We start from the raw sequence: 21,263 nt of genomic DNA, 5'->3' as shown, positions 1-21,263 counted from the left end.
GAACAGGCGGCAACAGACTCTCTCCAGTTAACTTCACTGGGAGAGCGTGCCTATGTATAGCAGTTGAGCAAATGAAGCTTTGCCAGAAGCCCCTGCTATTTACAGCAGGAGAACCAGGCCTTAGCATATGCTTCACTCTACTGCAAACACAAGACTGCCAGGGGTTAACTTCACTCCTGGTCAGTCACACAACAAACTCCTAAACCTGCAAGGAGCTACACAGCAGTTGGACTAGGAATAGGTTGACTGATTCCAAAGGGCAGAGCCAAGGAATACTAACTGGATCCCTACTCAGCTCCTGCAATTGACTGGAACCTGGCCCTAACCTCCTGTCTTAACGTATTATTAGGCAAAGTGTGAGCACTGGGCATGCGTTGGCTCACACTATTTAAAGGCTAGTCCCCACCCAACAGGGGTGGTGGCATGACGTCACCAATCATGCTCCGTATGGCCAATATGGGACTTAGTCTTTGAGCGGACCCAAAATGTCTGAACATGCATAGTGGGGAGAGAATGGCACTTAGCCTCTGAGCGGCTCCAAAATGTCTGAGCATGCTCAGTGGGCCGAAAGCTGGACTTAGACTTCAGACATCTTACTGCACAACGCCGAGGGCAAGGTTCGGATTGGCCCACAGGTGGTGCTATGCACTGGACGGGAAGCCTGTGGGACCCAATCCTAACACCCTCCCATACTCTCTTAACCCGCCCACACTCTCCTAACCTGGGAGGCAGGGGGCAGCGAGGCGAAGAAGAACGAGAACACTGGGCACCGGACCAGCCATCTCTGCAGGTAAGTGGACAACAGGGGTGACTAAGTAGCCAGAGGATTAAAAAAAAAATCCTCTGGCTACTTAGTGATTGAAAAAAATCACTACACAGCATGGATTCTAACAATTAAAGTGTTCAATTGTTAGATTCCATGCTGTATAGTGAATAGGATTGTTTTTAAAATCCGATCTCCTATTAGTAAAAAAAAATCCCATTGACTTGCATTAGGATCGGAATTGGGATCGAGATCGGGTTCGAATGAAAAATGATTGGAAATCAGATTTCAAAATCGATCCTGAAAAGTCAAGATCGGCTCAACCCTAGTTACATGTTATGTGGACTTCATAAATATACTCGGTTAATAACTTAGATGATACCGAAGAACTTACTGAGTGTAAATGTGATACTATCTTGTCTCATGGGATGCTACCTTTACCACAAATCAGTTTGGAAATGTCTTATATGCTTGATCTGCCTCGGTCAATAAAGCTGTTATTAAAAAAAGAGAACTAAGCACAGCAATAACTTTGACTTGAACTGTCAATTTGGCCTTAAACAAATAGCTGACACTCAGGAATGTAAAACCATAAATGGACAAAAAATCAATCTTTATTATTTATTGATTGGTCACTTTGGCGAGACATAAGACAACCTGAATAACCTTTCTGAATAACTAAACTGTCCTCAATCAGTTTGACTTATTGGAGATTGTGCAGAACAAGCAAACAGAACATAAAATTAAAATGTAAAATTACAAAAGCACAATGGTGCCAGCCATGGCCCAGGAGCTCAATCTCCGGGACAAACCTTTCCAGGAAAGTGGTGGTTCCCAAAATGGATCACGGTTAGGATCACCTCCTGTTGGGAAGCTGTAATATTCCCAGGTTCCTGCAAAGGAAAGACTCCAGGTACCACATAGTTTTTTGAAACTGGGCAACCATGAACAATATCTCCTCCATAGAGCAATGTTTAACGTTGAATGCTTCCACCTATTAAGTGTTTTGCTCCCCTCTCTTTTTTAGATAATGTGGCCAGTCATTCCAGTTCCATGACTGTTTTGAGTTGTAGGGTTAACTCTTCTACTCCTGTAAGGGAAGACTGTAGCTTATGCTGTAGCAATATACGTTTTGCTAACAGAAGGGTCACCATCAGAGATATGGTTCCTGAAGTGTGGTCAGTATGCAGCAACAAGGGGGCAGGATCTAGAGCAGTGGTTCTTAACCAGGGTTCGATCGAACCCTAGGCCATATGCACGGTTCATTTTGTGTACCAGTAAAAAAAACATATACCTATGTCTTACATTTGGAAATAAATCATATTTGATTCATCACTAAAGAAGGGTTCGGTGAATGTGTATATGAAACTGGTGGGTTCGGTACCTCAAACAAGGTAAAGAAACAATAGTCTAGAGGAACATCAAGGTTCCAGGTAGACTTGAGATATTTGAGTATGGATCATCAGAATTTTTGCACAAACTCACAATCCCACATGCAATGTACCAAATTAGCTTCGGCTGGCATTTTGGGAAAGATATTAATCAGGAAGGAGCATTAGGATGCGGGGGAACTGTAAAGATATATTGCTTTATATATAAATCAAAAGTGGATTTCCCTCCATCTTTCAATAATCATCGCTCTTCTTACATCATCTCATGGTGAATTTTCCACACACTTTTGGCAATGGAAGATTATGTAGATAATCTGTTTTCCCTTAGCCCAAACAGCAGCACAAGATGGGGTATTCCTGCCCCTGTGTACTGTTAGGACAGGTGGAACTTTTAATAAACTAACTAGTTACCCTCCCATAAAAGGTCCAGGAGACCTCCCCCTCCCTGTGTTAGTCTCCAAGTACCATACCGACTATAATAATTTATCCTTTAACAAGAAAGGGAGGGAGCTTTGTGCTGCTGTTTGGGCTAAGGGAAAACAGATTATCTACATAATCTTCCATTCCCCCTACGCCCAAACAGCAGCACAAGATGGGGACTTAACAAGTAATACCCCTTCTAGGGAGGGCGATCCTGACAAGCAGAGGTCAGGATAGAATAACCAAAGGATTTTGCCTTGGAAACATGCCAGTCTAACCTATAGTGTCTGGCGAACGTCAAGTGGGAAGACCAAGATGCAGCCGCACAGATTTGGTCTACTGAGAGGGATTGCCTCTCTGCCCATGATGCAGCCACCGACCTGGTAGCGTGGGCTCGCAAAAATTCCGGAACCTGCAGCCCTTGTGACTGTAAGGCCACTGAGATGGCTTCTCTGATCCACCTCGACAGAGTGGGTTTGGATGCCTTGACACCTCTGTTGTGACCAAAAAAAATTGATGAGCAGGTTTTCTGACTTACGGAATGGGCCTGTTCGGTCCAGGTATACTTGCAATGTTCGCACCAGATCCAGACTATGCATCCTCTCCTCCCACTCCGAGGAGGGAGAGGGGAAAAAAGTGGGCAAGGTTATAGTCTGGTTTATATTTTCCACTGACGGAACCTTGGGCAGAAAACCTTGAACAAACCTAAGCTGGACTCTGTCTGGAAAAAAGACTGTGTATGGCTCTGATGCCGCCAAGGCCTGGAGCTCACCCACTCGCTTGGCCGATGTGATTGCCAGCAAAAAGGTCACCTTCCAAGAGAGGTACTTGAAGTCCACTTCAGCTAAAGGTTCAAATGGAGGGCCACATAGCCCTTGCAGGACCGCAGCTAAGTCCCATTGGGGAGCCGGGGGCCGAACCGGGGGTCGGAGCCTGGAGGCCCCTTTCTGGAATTGCCTTATAAGAGGATTCTGAGACAGTCTAGTCCCCAATAGAGCGGATAACGCCGAGATATGTACTCTCAAGGTGGCTGGGGACAATCCTTTGTCCAACCCTTCTTGTAAAAACTCCAGGACTGATTCGATAGATGTTGTATCGCACTGCCTCCTGGCTCCCCAATCGTTAAATACTTGGGCGATCCTCTGGTAACTACGATTGGTTGAGTCCGCTCTAGAGTGGGCCAGTGTTCTTAAAACGGCCTGGGACAATCCTCTGTCTCCACGTACGGTGCGGTCAACCTCCAGGCAGTGAGGTTGAACCTGTCCAGATCCTGGCAGAGCTGACTGTTTAGAGTTACCAGGTTTTGGACACACGGAAGCCTCCAGTAGGTCCCTCGACTCATTAACATGAGGTGGGTAAACCATGCCCTTTTCGGCCAGAACGGCATGATGACAATGGCCGATGTCTGGTCCTGCCTGAGTTTTGCCAACACCCTGGGAATCATTGGAATGGGAGGAAAAACGTATACTAGTTTGAAGCTCCAGGGTATTGACAGGGCATCGATCGCCAAGGGATTGCCGTCCCGGTACAGGGAGCAAAACCGTCCCACCTTGGCGTTGTGTTGGGTGGCCATCAGATCCACCTCGGGGAGACCCCATATCCTGGTAAGCTGTTGGAAAATTTCCGGGGACAGGGACCACTCGGCTGTTGTCACTAGTCCCCTGCTTAGTTGATCTGCCAGGACGTTGAGGTGGCCTTTGATATGTACCGCTGACAGCCGGGACAAATTCTTCTCCGCCCATGAAAATATCAGATCGGTCACCCGCATCAAGGAGGGGGACCTGGTGCCCCCTTGTTTGTTGATATATTGGACGGCTGTAGAATTGTCTGTTCTTACTCTGACAGCCTTCCCTTGGAGATGGGGAGTCAGAGTCCGTAGTGCCAGAAAAACTGCCGTAAGTTCTCGCCAATTGGAGGAGCGAGTTCTCTCCTGCGGGTTCCATGTTCCCCGTATTAGGGTCTCCCCCAGATGCGCTCCCCAGCCTGTTAGGGAGGCATCTGTGGTCAACAGGGTCCAGGAGGTCTGGACCGTGGACCTCCCGTCTTTGAGTTGGGACCACCATTGTAGTGATCGACGGGCACTGATGGAAAGCTGGATAGGCTTCTGAAGTCCCATGGGACTGTGGTTCCATACTCTCAGGATCTCGAGTTGTAACGGGCGCATGTGCCATAGAGCCCAGGGAACTGCCTCGATGGTCGCGGACATGAGACCTAGGACCTTCATCGCTGTCCTGATTGTAACCTCCCTGGTTCGGGATAGGTAGTGAACCGCTCGACCAATCTTCTCCTTTCGAGGAGAGGGCAGGGAGATCATCATACTGAGAGAATCCAGGTTGAACCCTAGGAATTGAATCCGGGTAGATGGAACCACTACTGACTTTTGCCAGTTTACTAGCCAGCCCAGTTCGCTTATAAATGCCACTGTGATGCTCAACTGCGTGGCGAGGAGCTCCCTTGACTGAGCTTTTATTAGCCAATCGTCTAGATATGGGACAATAAATATCCCCTGGAGGCGCAGGGCGGCTATGACCGGGGCCACTACCTTTGTGAAGGTGTGGGGGGCTGAGGTTATACCGAACGGGAGAGCTGTAAACTGGAAGTGATGTAATCTTCCGTTTAGATATGTGGCAATCCGTAAATATTTTCTGTGTGGAGGATAGATAGGAATATGGAGGTATGCGTCCCTCAAATCCAAGGTGACGAATAGATCTCCTGGCTGCAGAAAGGGGAGAACCGACCTTATGGTCTCCATCCGGAACCGGACCTTGCGGATAAATTGATTTACATACCTTAGGTCGATAATCATGCGCCACCCTCCGGTCGATTTTGGCACTAGAAACACGGGTGAGTAGACGCCTTGCCCTTGTTCGTTCAGGGGGACGGGTTCCAATGCAGCCTTGTCGATATACTCCAACACAGATCTTTGCAGATGAAGTTGTTTGGTGCCCTGAAGAGGGCGGGTCCTCCTGCATCTGTCTGGAGGAAGGGAAAGGAAGTTTATTTTGTAGCCTTCCCGTATAAGTTGGAGAACCCAAGGATCCTGGATCTGATGGTGCCAGGCGGTTAAATGTAAGGAGAGACGACCCCCCACCTTGGCCCTGCAGGCAAGGGGGTCGTGACAGTCAGAAGGTGGATCTTTTCTCACCACCACGGGAGGAACCTCGACCGCCTCTTGGGCCCGAGGGGCGCCTACGGAACTGGCCTCTAGACATGCCTCTGGAGGGGGCGTAGCCCCGAAAGGATCGTTGCCTGGATCCTGTAGACTGGGGCAGGTTCTTACCCTTAGAATCGGCCAGACCCTCCATTATCCGGTCGAGTTTGCTGCCAAATAGCCTGCCGGGCTCGAATGGCAAGGCGCATAAATTAAACTTGGAGGCATTATCTGCCCTCCAGGGCTTAAGCCAGAGGGGGCGCCTTGCGGCGGTGGACAATGCCATGGATCTTGCGGCCAGCTTGACCTGGTAGAAGGCCGCCTCCGAGAGATAGTCAGACATGAGGGAAATATTTGTCATGGCCGACAGCAAGTCGTCCCGATGGACCTCGGAGTCAATATCTCTCTCCAGCTTAGAGATGTCTGACCGCAGTTTAGCGATCACCTCGCTAGCCGCAATGCCCACTGAGGCCTGTGCCGAGGAAGAGGCGTATACACGCCTCAGGGACCCCTCCGCCCTGCGATCCATCACATCTTGGAGGTTAGAGCCATCCTCCGCTGGTACCACCGTGCGCTTTGACAGTTTGGAGACGGCTATGTCAACCTTGGGCGGAGGGCCCCAGGAGCTGGATTGTGCCTCGGATAGGGGAAAAAGAGACCTAAAGCGTCTAGACGCAATGAATGGGCATTCAGGGAACCGCCATTCAGCCTCCAGCCTTTTTACCAAGTCTGGGTCCGCCCTGAAGGCTCTGAGAGAGGTAGATGGAGCCTCCCCAGCCGCCTCCTCCAACTCCTTAGCCCGAACCACTCTTAGCAGTTTGGGCATCCTCTCCACCGAGAATACCGGCTTAGATGGGTCCAGGTTGTCCTCCGCCGAGGATACCTCGTCCAAGATCTGGAGACCCTCCATCGGTGGGAGAGAAGGAGGCAAATCCAGCCGTGATCTCTTGGCCAATTGAGAGATAGAGAATTTCATCTCTTTCATCGACTCCTCGACGAATTCCCTTACCCAACCGACCATGTCACGTACAGAAGTGTCTTCTGAGGGGGGACCCCGACACCCGCGACAACATTGGTAAGCGTAGCCATCAGGTAAGGGGACTTCGCATTTGGCGCAGGCAAGGTGGCGACGCTTACTGGAAGCCTTCCTTTTAGGGTTATCCGCCACTGAAGAGGAGGATGACATCTAAGGAAAAACATATTACTCATTATTTCCCTTACCTTTGCAGCCTCTACCCTGAGGGCTCACCAGGGGGCATACATCACCTTTTGAAAGGAATTTCAGCACCTGTGGTGTCAGGAAATTTTCTTCTACTTTCTGGTTGCCCAGGGAGAGTAGGAACCTGCAAGCTAGGCAGACAGGCAACCTACTCTGGGCAGACCAGGAAGAAATAGGGAGAAACGGGGGCGGGGCGAACCTTAGCTCCGCCCCCTTCCAGCGCCTCGGCTAGAGCCAGGCTTGGGGGCACCATTTTATTGCTAGCCTAAGATGGCTAGGAGGATGGAGTGGAGGGGGACACTATCCCTTTAAATCCAGCACAAAAAGCGGGGTGGGAGCGCTGCTCAAGCGCTCCCAAAGTCCGGCCGAGCGGGGACGACGGTCCGCGCATGCGCGAACCGGATTCCCGCGCATGCGCGGGAAGAAAGGAAGTCCGCGGAGCACCAGCAAATAGTGCCCGCGGCGAAACAAGGAACCGCATCTACAGTTCCCCCCCGGCAGCCGGACGAATGGCGCCGCAGCGCCGAGAACAGATACGCTGCCTCACCATCCCCCCCCATCCGCTGCAGCACAGATGGGGCCGCGCCAGACCGGAGAAGGCAGGAGGCGCCGTCAGGGAGGCAAAGAAAGCCCCAAACCCCCGGTAAGACTCTGATAGCAGCAGCACAAGATGGGGGGAGGGGGGCTAGAAAAGGGAGATTTCCTCCAAAAAGAAAGAGAAAATGTGTGGGAGAGGAGGAGACCTCTCCCTCCACCTGTCCTGGTAACAGGACAGAAAAAAACACAGGGAGGGGGAGGTCTCCTGGACCTTTTATGGGAGGGTAACTAGTTAGTTTATTAAAAGTTCCACCTGTCCTAACAGTACACAGGGGCAGGAATACCCCATCTTGTGCTGCTGTTTGGGCGTAGGGGGAATGTGGTGTATGTACTGATATAGCAAAAGTGACTTAGGAATTGTTAATTTGACAATTAAAGTGTTACATGCCATTTAACCCCTTCCTGACATCTGCCTTACTGGTACGGTGGATGCCTGGTGTTTAAACATGACGGACGCCCGGGAGCTGGGAGGCTGCCATAGCCACCAGGATTCTGCTGTTTACTGTATGTAGCCTGAAATAGGACTGCCGTATTTTTGCAATGCATTGTAATTTGCATTGCATTGTAGATTCCTGGGGGTCTAATACATGCAAAAAAAAAAAAAAAAAAACCGAAAAAAAAACATTTTTTAAAAAATTAATAAGTATTAAAAATTCAAATCACCCCCCCCCGTTCCCTAGAACACATATAAGAGTATTTAAATGCTGTGAAACACATACACATTAGTTATGCCTGTGTCTGAAAACGCCTGCTCTACAAATCTAGAAAAAATATTTTTCTCATATGGTATCTGTGTAGCGGGAAAAAAGTCAAACGTTCCAAACTGCCGTTTTTTCACTGTTTTGTCTCTGATAACTATTTGAATAAAAAGTTGTCAAAGCAAAAGCAATTCCCCAAAATTGTATAACTGAGAAGTACACCTGGTTCCTCAAAAAAAAAAAAAAAAAAAAAAAAAGACACCCTATACATTCCCGTACACAGAAGTATAAAAAAGTTACGGGTGTCAGAATATGGCAACTTTTTGAAAAAAAAAAAAAATGGCGCAGATTTGGATTTTTATTAAGAGGTTAAAACGTAAATAAAACCATATAAATTAGGTGTCCTCAGAATCGTACCGAAACATAAAATACAGGTGACATGTCATTTTGACTGCACAGTGACACCGTAAAAACAAAGTCCATTAGAAAGTCGCACAAATGCACTTTTTCTTCAAATCCACTCTATTCTGAATTTTTTTACAGCTTCCCAGTACGTTATATAAAATAATTAATCATAGCACTATGAAGAACAATTTTTCCTGCAAACATTAAGACCTCATATGACTCTGAGAGTGGAAAATTAAAAAAAAGTTATGGTGTTTGGAAGGTGGGCGGGAATCAAAAATGAAAGTCGAAAAATGCCGTCAGCAGGAAGGGGTTAATCAAGTTAACATTTTCAAATTAATCATTGCTAGATATACAGCCAGTGATAGGACTGAGGTTTAAGAAGAACTCTGGCACTAGGGAGTTGAAAGACATGGGGTTGTATTTGTTATGGTAAAGTAGACAGATTTTTTATTTCCACCCTTTTTTCTTCCTTGCGATTTTCTATAGTTATCTTGGATGCAGAAGGCTACTTTTTTTTTTTTTTTTTTTTTGCAGAAGGCTACTTTTTGTGAATTTTTCAGGATAAATTTACACGGGTTCCATGCAAACGGTGAGATAGACAACATTTTACTAATTTTACAGTTTACAGTTTATATTTGACCTGCTGACATCTCCACACACCAATGCTGCAGCGTTTCTAGCTCGCAGCTGGGGTCGATGTTGCAGCGGATGAGTAGGCTTTCTAAGAACCCCTGGCATGAATTTTGGGCTGGGAGAGGAGATAGGCCACTCCAGTTTGCGACCTTGGCCCAGCCTCCACTACATTCACTCAGCCTGTCATTAGAGAGAAGCAGCATCCCTGACCGCATGCGCTTGTCCATGCGTCGGTGGTCAAGTGGCCCTTAGAGCAAAGCGCGGAACTCTGATGTTATGGGACACGTGATGGCGCAAGGCAGGGACGGCGCACCAAGAGAAGTAGTGACGGCTAGGGGCAGCATAGTGAGGTGCCGCAGCTGCCATCAGGTTATGGAAGGCCTGAGTCTCCACAAGCATAAACGCCAACATCTCCAGGGCCAGCTGTTTTGATATGAAGCTGTTGAAGGCTTTTGCATTTGGTGGGTTGCGCTGTACTTCTGCCTGTGATAAAACGCCTGGGAGATGGGGAGTTGCTGGGAAGAGGCGCATGATGGTGCAGGCAAAAGGAGCAGAGGCAGGAAAAGGGGAAGATGAGGGTGAACTCCCCAAAGTGTCAGAGGCAGATGTGGAAGTGTCCAGGCTGTTGGTCTGGACTGCAGCGCCAGCACTGGAAACAGTGGAAGAGGCAGTGTCGGCAATGCCGCCCGATGATTGTCCTGCGTTTGCTGTCTCCCACTGAGCCCAGCTCACCTTAAGGTCCAGTAAAGTTATTTTTGGAGGTCTCACCACATCACACACACATTCACAATGACAGTTAAGATTGGGGGCTGTTGGATTTCTCATTGCCTATGCCATCTGTGTTTGTCATGGGCAACGTGATTTACAGGGGTTCATGTTAATGTTTCCTTTGCTCTAAATTTTTGTTTCTGTCCATACTAATGTTGAGGAAACAAGGTTTCTAATAATTTACCCTTTCATAGAGGTTCTATATAGTTTGGAAAGTGTCCAGTGGAAAGAATGGGATAGGATTTCACATAAGTCTGCCATCCATGGGCACTCATGGTTGAGAAACTGAGGGAGCTGACTTTGATGAACCCTTGGGTTTTGGAGATGGAACTACAACTGCTGCTCAATAATAAAGAAGAGAGCTTCACACAATTATGTGCCACCAAACAAACGTGTTTTATTGGTAGAGCGTGATGGAGTGAACGTTTTCGGCCTCAGTAGGCCTTTTTCAAGCTCTGTATGCTTGATGCAGATAGTCAAAAATGACTAGAGTCAGCAGGTAGAGAGGGGTCCAACTGCCTCTGCTGCCGCTATCCGGAAACCCGCTCCCCAGGTGGGGAAGATGAAAAGCAGTAGATGATGATGTGCGCACAAGAAAAGGGTTGTACACCACAAGAAAGCGCATCTGCTGCTCACACACCCTGCTCAAAATATGGTATCTAGGGTCTCAGTGTGTGCTGACCTTGCTCAACAGCCGGTGCTTCAGGCAGATGTAGGCGTAGCTGGAGGGTTTTCAGGCTAACAGTGGCTACTGTAGACTTATGGAAGTGGCCACACTTTCATCAGTAGATCATGAACATTGGTGTAAGTTTTTAAAAACATTGGCACTACCAAGTTGAAAACGTGGGACTGGCGTGGACCGTGTTTGAGTCTGGCAAGCTCTAGAGCCGCTACCAGGTTCTGGCCATTACCACAAACAAACAAGCCTCAGCCCAGCTGCATCGGCGAAAACCACATTGCAGTCTCCTCTAGGATGGCATCCCTCACCTCGGGAGCAGTGTGTTTTCTGTTGGCCAACCTGATGAGCTTCAGCACAAACTGCTGACGTCTCCACACTTCAGTGCTGCAGTGTTTCCAGCTCGCAGCTGGGGTCAATGTTGCAGTGGAGGAGTAGGCTTTCTGAGAAAGCCTGGCATGAATTTTGGGTTCGGAAAGGAGATAGGTCGCTCCAGTTTGCGAGCCGGGCCCAGCCGCCACAACATTCACCCAGTGTGCCGTGAGTGAGATGCAGTGTCCCTGACCGCATGCGCTTGTCCATGCATCGGTGGTCAAGTGAACCTTATAGCAAAGCACAGAACTCAGGGCCTGACTGATGTTATAGGACACAGTGGAAGAGTCATTAGCGGCAACGACGGATGATGATTGTCCAGCATTAGCTCTCTCCCACTGAGCCCAGTGCTTGCCTTCCAAATGACGGGGCATGGCTGAGGTGGTCAGGTTGCTTTTCTCAGAGCCCCTACTTAAGGTTTGAGTTGCACAGTGTGCAAAACCCACTCAGTTTGTCCTCCGCTCATACGTTGAAAAATCTACACACCATCGAGGGAAGTGGCCAACATGGGTGAGTTTTGGGCGAGTGACTAGTACAGGTGGGCCTTGCTGTCTCTGGCCTGGCTTCTGTGAAGCAGCTGTCCAGTGCCTCTGGACATGCCTCTGCCTCTAGCCACCTTTGTTGGTGCTCCACCTGCCTCCACATCTACACTGCTATCCCCGTTAGACATCACCCCTGCCCAGGTTGGGTGGGTGACCTCATTGTCCACCACCTCCTCTTCTAATTCCTTCATATGCTCCACCTCTTGCACACTGCACATAACCAAAGCCTACACTGTTGGCAACTGTGTCTCATCATCATCACTTAGGCAGAGAAATGCTGGTTGCAGGTACATAACCACAAAATCGGCAGAAGATGGGGGATGCTCCAATGTTTGGGCATCAGGACAGAGAAATTCATCTGTTAGCTCCTGGGTTGCGGGAAGTGGTTGGCCAGAGTGAGAGACAGAGGACCCGAAAACATGTGGTGGGTTGACTGTGCTGGGAAGATTGGGCATGTTGGGAGGAAGGAGGGGCAGACTCTTAGGTAGGAACACGACTTTAGGTATTGGCTGACTGGCTAGTGCAAATGCAGCTGGAAGCATTATCTGCTAGCCATTGTAACACCTGTTCCTGGTGCTCGGGCCTGGTCTGTGTTGTACCCTGCACCCTACTTAACGTTGCCATCAAGCCGGGGATTGTGGATGAGCACAACGCTGGCTGCCCCTCACCAGTAGGCATTGGTTCCGCATTAGCTTGACTGCGGCCTGGGCCCCCAGCTGGATTTCCACGCCACCCATCCATTTAAGCTAGCCTTACACATTTCAAGATGTATACAAGCAGTGTGAATTGGAAGTATACAGGATATATATATTGAGCGTATACATACTGCGGTGTATACTGTATGGCTAGTAGACTCTTTATTCAGACCCTTATGGGACAGGTATATTGGGCGGATGCTTCAGTGTTTGGGCATCAGGATACAGAAATTATTCTGGTAGCTCCTGTGAGGGGTGGGATGACTTTACTAGGAAGATTGGGCATGTTGGGAGGAAGCAGGGGCATACTCTTGGGTATGAACATGACTGGAGGTTGTGGCTGGTGGAAAAGCAGATGGAAGCATTATCCGCTAGCCCTTGTAACACCTGTTCCTGGTGCTCGGGCCTCTTCAGCGTTGTAGCCTGCGTCCTGCTTAACGCAACTATCAAGTCAGGAATTGTGATGAGTGCATGCTAATGTTTCTTTAGGTTTAAATTTGTGTTTCTGTCCATACTAATGTAGAGGAAAGAAGTTTTCCAAGTATTTTTCCACTTTACATTGAGGTTCTATTGAGTGTGGAAAGTGTCTAGTTGATAGGTTGTGATAGTGGGGTAATACTGGGACTTGGGCAAGTTAGATGCCCCCCAGGCATGCTTCCCCTGCTGTCCCAGTTGCATTGCAGAGGTGTTGGCATCATTTCCTGGGGTGTCATCGTGGACTTGGTGACTCTCCTTAGTCGAATTTGGGTTTCCCCTGAAACAAGCATTTTTTCCCCATAGACTATAATGGGATTTGATATTCGGTCGAAAAGTCGAATATTGAGGGTCTATTCAAAATGAACATCGAATATTTCACTACTCGCTCATCTCTAATATAAACGACAAATTATAAATGTACAAAAATACGGAAATCGCTCTACCTTGAACGTTGTTCAGATGGTATCATATAGCACGGGGTGCACGGAACATCCGACCATTAGAATGGAATCCAATTGAAGAAACGATGATAAAAAATCCAGCACGCCCAATAGTTGAAAAATAAAATATAACCTTTACTTCATAGTGGTTAAAAACAGAAAAAGCTCCTTAGAGCATGGATCCAGAATAAAACAACAGCCTACGCGTTTCGAGACTCACATCCAGGTCTCTTAATCATAGCATATGAAACATAAGTTCAGGAACACATTTAAACCCTAAGGTTAACCCCTCCCAAGTACTCAACAGCTCAACAGGCCACACCTGAGTGTCCCACTCCAAGAAGGTATCATAATTAAACACCAGGATATAATGTACGCCCCGTGTAGTATATGGCATATTACAATACCGCATGAACCCAAATGCAATCATGTTGCTATATATATACAATACTATCAGAACAAATCGCAATCAGTCCGACACATGTCGGTACATTTGCTGAAAACATGTATATAATTATAAATCACGGTATATGGTTATGTACACCAAGCCTAGACCACACAATGAAATACGTATTTATCCTATGCGATATGTTAATATGTATAACAAAATAAAACAAAACAGGCCTACCTCACACCATTATGGGACGTTTCATCCAGCCTGTACCCATAATTCCCGTATTGTGTTGATGTTGCCCTAGAGACAAAGTCACGTGAGGCAATCACATGTGTAATCACATGATCGGAGGAAGAGAGACTTCTATTGGTAGAATGAAAGGAATCTAAATCTTATGAGGAAAATGAATCAGCACAAAGAATATAATATAAGGTGAGTATGGACCTGTGTTAAACATTATGTTATATCTTATTTAATAAATTAATGACAGATCCTGTCTGATATTGAGACCATTCGGCACCCGACTATCCAACTTCCATATCCAAAAAGCCTCTCGCTTAAGGAGAAGCTTTTTGAGATCACCACCCCGTGTCGGCTCCACTACATGTTCTATCACATAAAAAATAAAAGAAGAGGTACTACCCCCATGGTGTGTGGAGAAATGTCGGGATACATTGGACATCTGATCGGTAACGGATTTAGAACAGTCTGCAAGGTGTTCGGATATCCTGACCTTAACCTGCCGTGTAGTGCACCCTACATACAAAAGATTGCAGGAAGTGCACTCAATGATATATAAAACATAACTACTGTTACAGTTTAAATATTCCGAAATTTCAAAACGTTTCCTGTTTATATTATTGCCAAAGGTAGTGGTTTTTCTCGCAAACCTACAAACTGCACATCCGACGCCACCACATTTGTAGAAGCCTAAACATTTAAGCCAAGTGGCTGATGTAACCTCCTTAGAAGTGAAAAGACTAGGGGAAAGGATGTCAGCCAAAGATCTGCCCCTACTAGGAACAAATCTGACACCATTATGCAATAATTTCCTCGTCTGAATATCGACTCCAAAATAGGTAAGTTTTTTCTAATAATACGGATAATCTGGTTGTATTGCGCACTATAACGTGTTGAAAAATAAAGCAAAGGTTTATCAGAAACTGATGTTTCTTTGTGTGTCATTAATATGCTATTTCTATCCTTCTCTGAAATAATCTTCCTCGCTCTATCCAGTGTCCACTGGGGGTAATGACGTTTTTTTAATCTACCAAGGGTTAACTCTGCCTGTAATTTATAATCTTTGTCCTCCGAACATGCGCGCCTGGTGCGATAAAGTTCGCCCACCGGCACGGATTTGATCACATGTTTGGGATGGCAACTGGAAGCCATCAATATTGTATTACCTGCGGTGGGTTTGCGAAAAAGTGAGGTTTCAATGATTGCCGTGTGGGATTGCCCATCAAGCACAAATCCAAAAAATTAACCTTTTGACTGTCAAAATTATATGTAAAAGATAAATTTAAATTATTAGTGTTTAGATAGTCGATAAACATTGGTATGGGCGTTACATCTCCAGTCCAAATGATGAGGATATCGTCGATGTAACGCCCATACCAATGCAGAAATGAAGAAAAAGGATTAGAGTTAGAAAAAATGTGCGTTTCCTCCCACCAAGACAAATAAAGATTATCAAGAGAAGGAGAAAAAGGGGAGCCCATGGGGGCCCCACAGATCTGTAAATAATAAATAGAGTCAAACATAAAAAAATTGTGTTTCAACAAAAATTCAACAACCTGAATAATAAATTCACAAAGTTCGGGAGTATAACTGCTGTATCGATAAAGATGATAGGACAACGCCACCACGGCAAGATCATGAGGGATGCTCGAATAAAGGGAATTAATGTCACAAGTAAGCCACGAGTGAGAAGAGCTCCAATCACACTTAGCCAACATTCCCAATAATTCCTTAGAATCTTTAATATAGCCCGGAACCCTCCTGACAAGTGGCTGTAAAAGATCATCCACCCATGTACAAATTTTCTCACTATATGAATTTATGCCTGCTATTATGGGACGTAAAGGGGGTGGTAAACCAGGTTTATGAGTCTTAGGAAGCCCATGAAATATGGGAGTAACAGGAAATTTATTTATCAAAAAATGTTTTTTGGATTCAGGGATAATACCTAAACTGACTCCTTCCTCTATCAATTTTACTAATGTCTGGTTAAAAATGGGAGTAGGATCTCTATCCAGGAGTTTGTAGGTTTTAGTATCATTCAAAATGGCCAAACATGACTTTTTATAGTCACCTGAATCCATAACCACCACGTTCCCCCCCTTGTCCGACATTTTGATCACAATCTGATGGTTATCACTGAGTTCTTTCAAAGCCTTTTTTTCAGAAGTAGTTAAATTTTGATGTGAGTTTTTACTCCCCAAATTGTCTCGTAAAATCTCTAAATCTTTTTCAACTTTCTGCTGGAAAAGATTATACACCGGACTGCGGGATTTAAGGGGGTAGAACGTGGGGTTATCGATTTTAACTGGTACAGTAAGTATGTCCTTGACAGGACCATTATCACTCATATAGGATAAATCTGATAATTGTAACAAAGCAGTTTGCTCCTTAAAGTTAAGCCCCGTAAACTCATTGTTAGGACACTCCTCAATCGAACATAAAGAAACAGGACTATCTGTGATGCTAGTATCAAGAAAATGTCTCTTTACTGTTAACAGACGGACAAATCTATTAATATCCAGTAGTGTCTGAAACATGTCAAAATTAGACATGGGTACAAACTTAAGTCCCTTCGACAAAACTTCCAATTGATCTTTAGACAGAACTGTAGAAGATAAATTAATGACATCCATAGACTTGTCTGTTCCCAATGAATCTACATTTTCCTCTGTTGTGTGCGGGTCCAGTATCTTCTTCGTTGTCCCTTTTCTATGTTTGACTCCAGCTCGGCGCCCCCGTTTTTTGGGGGACGATTACCATTAGATGAATGGTCACATATAGATTCCATAGAGTCCATAGAACGACTCAATGACTCCTCATGCCTGTTAAATTGAGAATTATCCGAGTCACTCGAAAAGGATACCCTCCGGTCAGCTCCACGTTGGTATGAGCGTTTTTTCAAAATAGATCTCGGAGTGGATAATCTTTGAAACCGCCGGATCTTATATACTGTTCCCGTAGCATAATCATTCACATCCCTTGAGAATTTTCTTTTTTTGGTGGCCATGACCTGTGTCTCCAATTTTTCAATTTTGCCATTAATATTAGACTCAACGTCTTTGAACATCTGTGAGGTTTTAATGGGTTCCAATTTATGTATCACATCCTGCATCTCTTTTCTGATCGTGAATAATTTTTTATGTTCACTATCCACAATAAGTTGCATCAACTTGAATGAGCAATCAGTAAGGATACCATTCCACATACTTTCAAAGTCCTCATCATAGATGAAAGTTGGAATTTTCTTAATTCGCAGACCTCTTGGGATCATTTTTTTGCCCACCACGGCAATCATTGAAACCTCACTTTTTCGCAAACCCACCGCAGGTAATACAATATTGATGGCTTCCAGTTGCCATCCCAAACATGTGATCAAATCCGTGCCGGTGGGCGAACTTTATCGCACCAGGCGCGCATGTTCGGAGGACAAAGATTATAAATTACAGGCAGAGTTAACCCTTGGTAGATTAAAAAAACGTCATTACCCCCAGTGGACACTGGATAGAGCGAGGAAGATTATTTCAGAGAAGGATAGAAATAGCATATTAATGACACACAAAGAAACATCAGTTTCTGATAAACCTTTGCTTTATTTTTCAACACGTTATAGTGCGCAATACAACCAGATTATCCGTATTATTAGAAAAAACTTACCTATTTTGGAGTCCGATATTCAGACGAGGAAATTATTGCATAATGGTGTCAGATTTGTTCCTAGTAGGGGCAGATCTTTGGCTGACATCCTTTCCCCTAGTCTTTTCACTTCTAAGGAGGTTACATCAGCCACTTGGCTTAAATGTTTAGGCTTCTACAAATGTGGTGGCGTCAGATGTGCAGTTTGTAGGTTTGCGAGAAAAACCACTACCTTTGGCAATAATATAAACAGGAAACGTTTTGAAATTTCGGAATATTTAAACTGTAACAGTAGTTATGTTGTATATATCATTGAGTGCACTTCCTGCAATCTTTTGTATGTAGGGTGCACTACACGGCAGGTTAAGGTCAGGATATCCGAACACCTTGCAGACTGTTCTAAATCCGTTACCGATCAGATGTCCAATGTATCCCGACATTTCTCCACACACCATGGGGGTAGTACCTCTTCTTTTATTTTTTTATGTGATAGAACATGTAGTGGAGCCGACACGGGGTGGTGATCTCAAAAAGCTTCTCCTTAAGCGAGAGGCTTTTTGGATATGGAAGTTGGATAGTCGGGTGCCGAATGGTCTCAATATCAGACAGGATCTGTCATTAATTTATTAAATAAGATATAACATAATGTTTAACACAGGTCCATACTCACCTTATATTATATTCTTTGTGCTGATTCATTTTCCTCATAAGATTTAGATTCCTTTCATTCTACCAATAGAAGTCTCTCTTCCTCCGATCATGTGATTACACATGTGATTGCCTCACGTGACTTTGTCTCTAGGGCAACATCAACACAATACGGGAATTATGGGTACAGGCTGGATGAAACGTCCCATAATGGTGTGAGGTAGGCCTGTTTTGTTTTATTTTGTTATACATATTAACATATCGCATAGGATAAATACGTATTTCATTGTGTGGTCTAGGCTTGGTGTACATAACCATATACCGTGATTTATAATTATATACATGTTTTCAGCAAATGTACCGACATGTGTCGGACTGATTGCGATTTGTTCTGATAGTATTGTATATATATAGCAACATGATTGCATTTGGGTTCATGCGGTATTGTAATATGCCATATACTACACGGGGCGTACATTATATCCTGGTGTTTAATTATGATACCTTCTTGGAGTGGGACACTCAGGTGTGGCCTGTTGAGCTGTTGAGTACCTGGGAGGGGTTAACCTTAGGGTTTAAATGTGTTCCTGAACTTATGTTTCATATGCTATGATTAAGAGACCTGGATGTGAGTCTCGAAACGCGTAGGCTGTTGTTTTATTCTGGATCCATGCTCTAAGGAGCTTTTTCTGTTTTTAACCACTATGAAGTAAAGGTTATATTTTATTTTTCAACTATTGGGCGTGCTGGATTTTTTATCATCGTTTCTTCAGACAAATTATAAATGCTAAATGAGTGTTGTGTGTATGCAGTACATTGCTATTGATTATTATTCCAGCATTCATTCATTGACTCTTCCAATTATTCGTTATTTTAGATTTCATTTCCTGGATCCATTTCAGCATCTTTTGCCTTTGTTGTCTGCTTTATAATAGCAATAAACCAGGAACAAAACTGTTTTAAATGTTCAGATGCAGTCACAGGAATTAATTTAAGATAAATCAATAATCATAAATTCCTAGTGGAAGAATGGAATCTAGAATTATAATTAAATCAATACAGAAATGTAGAAGGTTACCAGTGAAATAGTATTTTTCAACATTTTTAGCATTTTAATGGAGTTTGAAGAACTCACTAAAATGTTATAAAAATTAAGTGTTATGATAAGCCCAAAATGTAAGCCTGGTGTGCAAACCTCTATAACAGCTGAATTTGTAGTAAAAGAGGTAAAATAACTGAGAGCAAACAAACTTGATTCACGTTAGACTACATTCACATGAGAGCATTATAGTCTTTAATTTGCATTAGTATTTCTATACCAAAACCAGAAGTGATGCATGAACAGAAAATAAGTAGTGAATTTTTCACATTATAAGACACTTTTTTTTTACATCCAAATTGGGGAGGGGGGAGACGGTGTGTCTTATAAAGCGAACATACCGAAAATCAAGCTGACTCTATTGCAGGATCGTCACCCATGAGCTATTATTATACTCCGGGGTCTCTTTATAGCTAATTGGCTTTTTTTATTTCTATATGTGATCTAGTAAAAGAAGATTATCAAGTTTTATATTTTTACATTTTTCATGGACGCTATAAATGCCCAGGAATGACAGGTCACAGCACTTGTATTTCAATTAGATATAAAACTCACCATCCTTCAACCACAGGTGGATAAACGCAAATGAAGACCTGACACCACTAGGTACAGGCTTTTCATCACAAATTTTCCAACTATACAACTGACATTGATACTTCTCTAGCAATGTTCACAATTTACATATTCCATAACCTTTTTGTTGAGGTATAAACATACAAATTATAACTTATGTTAATTGCCAGCTTTATTAATATACAATTATAGAATATCCATAAAACAAAAATATTGCTAGATATACAGCACGTTCATTTAATAATACATATGTAAATATACTTAAATTAGCTCATAAGTAATACACATTGTAACATTATTATTGCTGTTTTGATAAAGTCACTAATTAAATAGAACTTACAAGTGTCTATATACATTATGAATGTTAAAAAGGCAAGCCTACTGATACTGTGTTTCTCCGAAAATAAGACAGGGTCTTATATCATTATTTGTTCTGAGAAATGGGTCAGGGTTAATTTCCAGGGGATATCTTATGTTTTTTTCCATGAACAACAATCCACTCACAAGACCGCCTTACACCCAAAAAATTTAGAGTTTGCAAGTGCCAGTGGTAGATGGACTCTCACACATAGATCTGCATCACTCCTGGTGTGTCATTGTCAGGTTCCTTGCCGTTGCAGCAGCATTCTATTGCAGCCAAGTGTAGGGGGTAGAACCCATTGGTGACTGGAAGCAGACACAAGGAGTAGAGGATGCTCAGGAGTGGAGTGATACCAGCGGGACTACATGATCTGCGTGTGAGAGCCCGACACTAACGACAGTCAACCTTTACTTTTGTGGAGAACCATCTCACTAGCACCATCTTGTACAGATAGCTCCCATAAAGTCAATGTCCGATTCTTTTGAAATGCAAATCTTTTGGGGGAGTCTTCTTTCTTTTGGGGTGCAATTATTTTGGGGGTGTCTACTTTCCTTGATGAAGGGCCTACTGTATCTCTCTTGCTGTATTTTATTTACCTTTTTTTTTTTTTTTTTTACATGCATATCTGTCTGGACACTATCTTTAATGAATTGCAACTTGGGCTTATTTTTAGAGTGTGTCTTAAACTTTAAGAAAACTCCAAAAATATTGAAAAATCATACTAGGGCTTTCGGGGTAGGTCTTACTTTTTGGCAAACAGGGTATTAGTATTGGAAACATGTGTGAATAAAATCATTATATATAGTAAAGAACTATTGTACAGTCCTTTGGTATAATTCATGAAAAAGTGATGTTACCATATACAGTCCTATGAAAAAGTTTGGGCACCCCTATTAATCTTAATCATTTTTAGTTCTAAAAATTTTGGTGTTTGCAACAGCCATTTCAGTTTGATATATCTAATAACTGATGGACACAGTAATATTTCAGGATTGAAATGAGGTTTATTGTACTAACAGAAAATGTGCAATATGCATTAAACCAAAATTTGACCAGTGCAAA

Source organism: Leptodactylus fuscus, chromosome 9 (genome assembly GCF_031893055.1).
Source record: "Leptodactylus fuscus isolate aLepFus1 chromosome 9, aLepFus1.hap2, whole genome shotgun sequence".
NCBI classification, from domain to species: Eukaryota; Metazoa; Chordata; class Amphibia; order Anura; family Leptodactylidae; genus Leptodactylus; species Leptodactylus fuscus.
The sequence above is the reverse complement of the archived record's forward strand: the minus strand, read 5'-3'. Positions refer to the sequence as shown.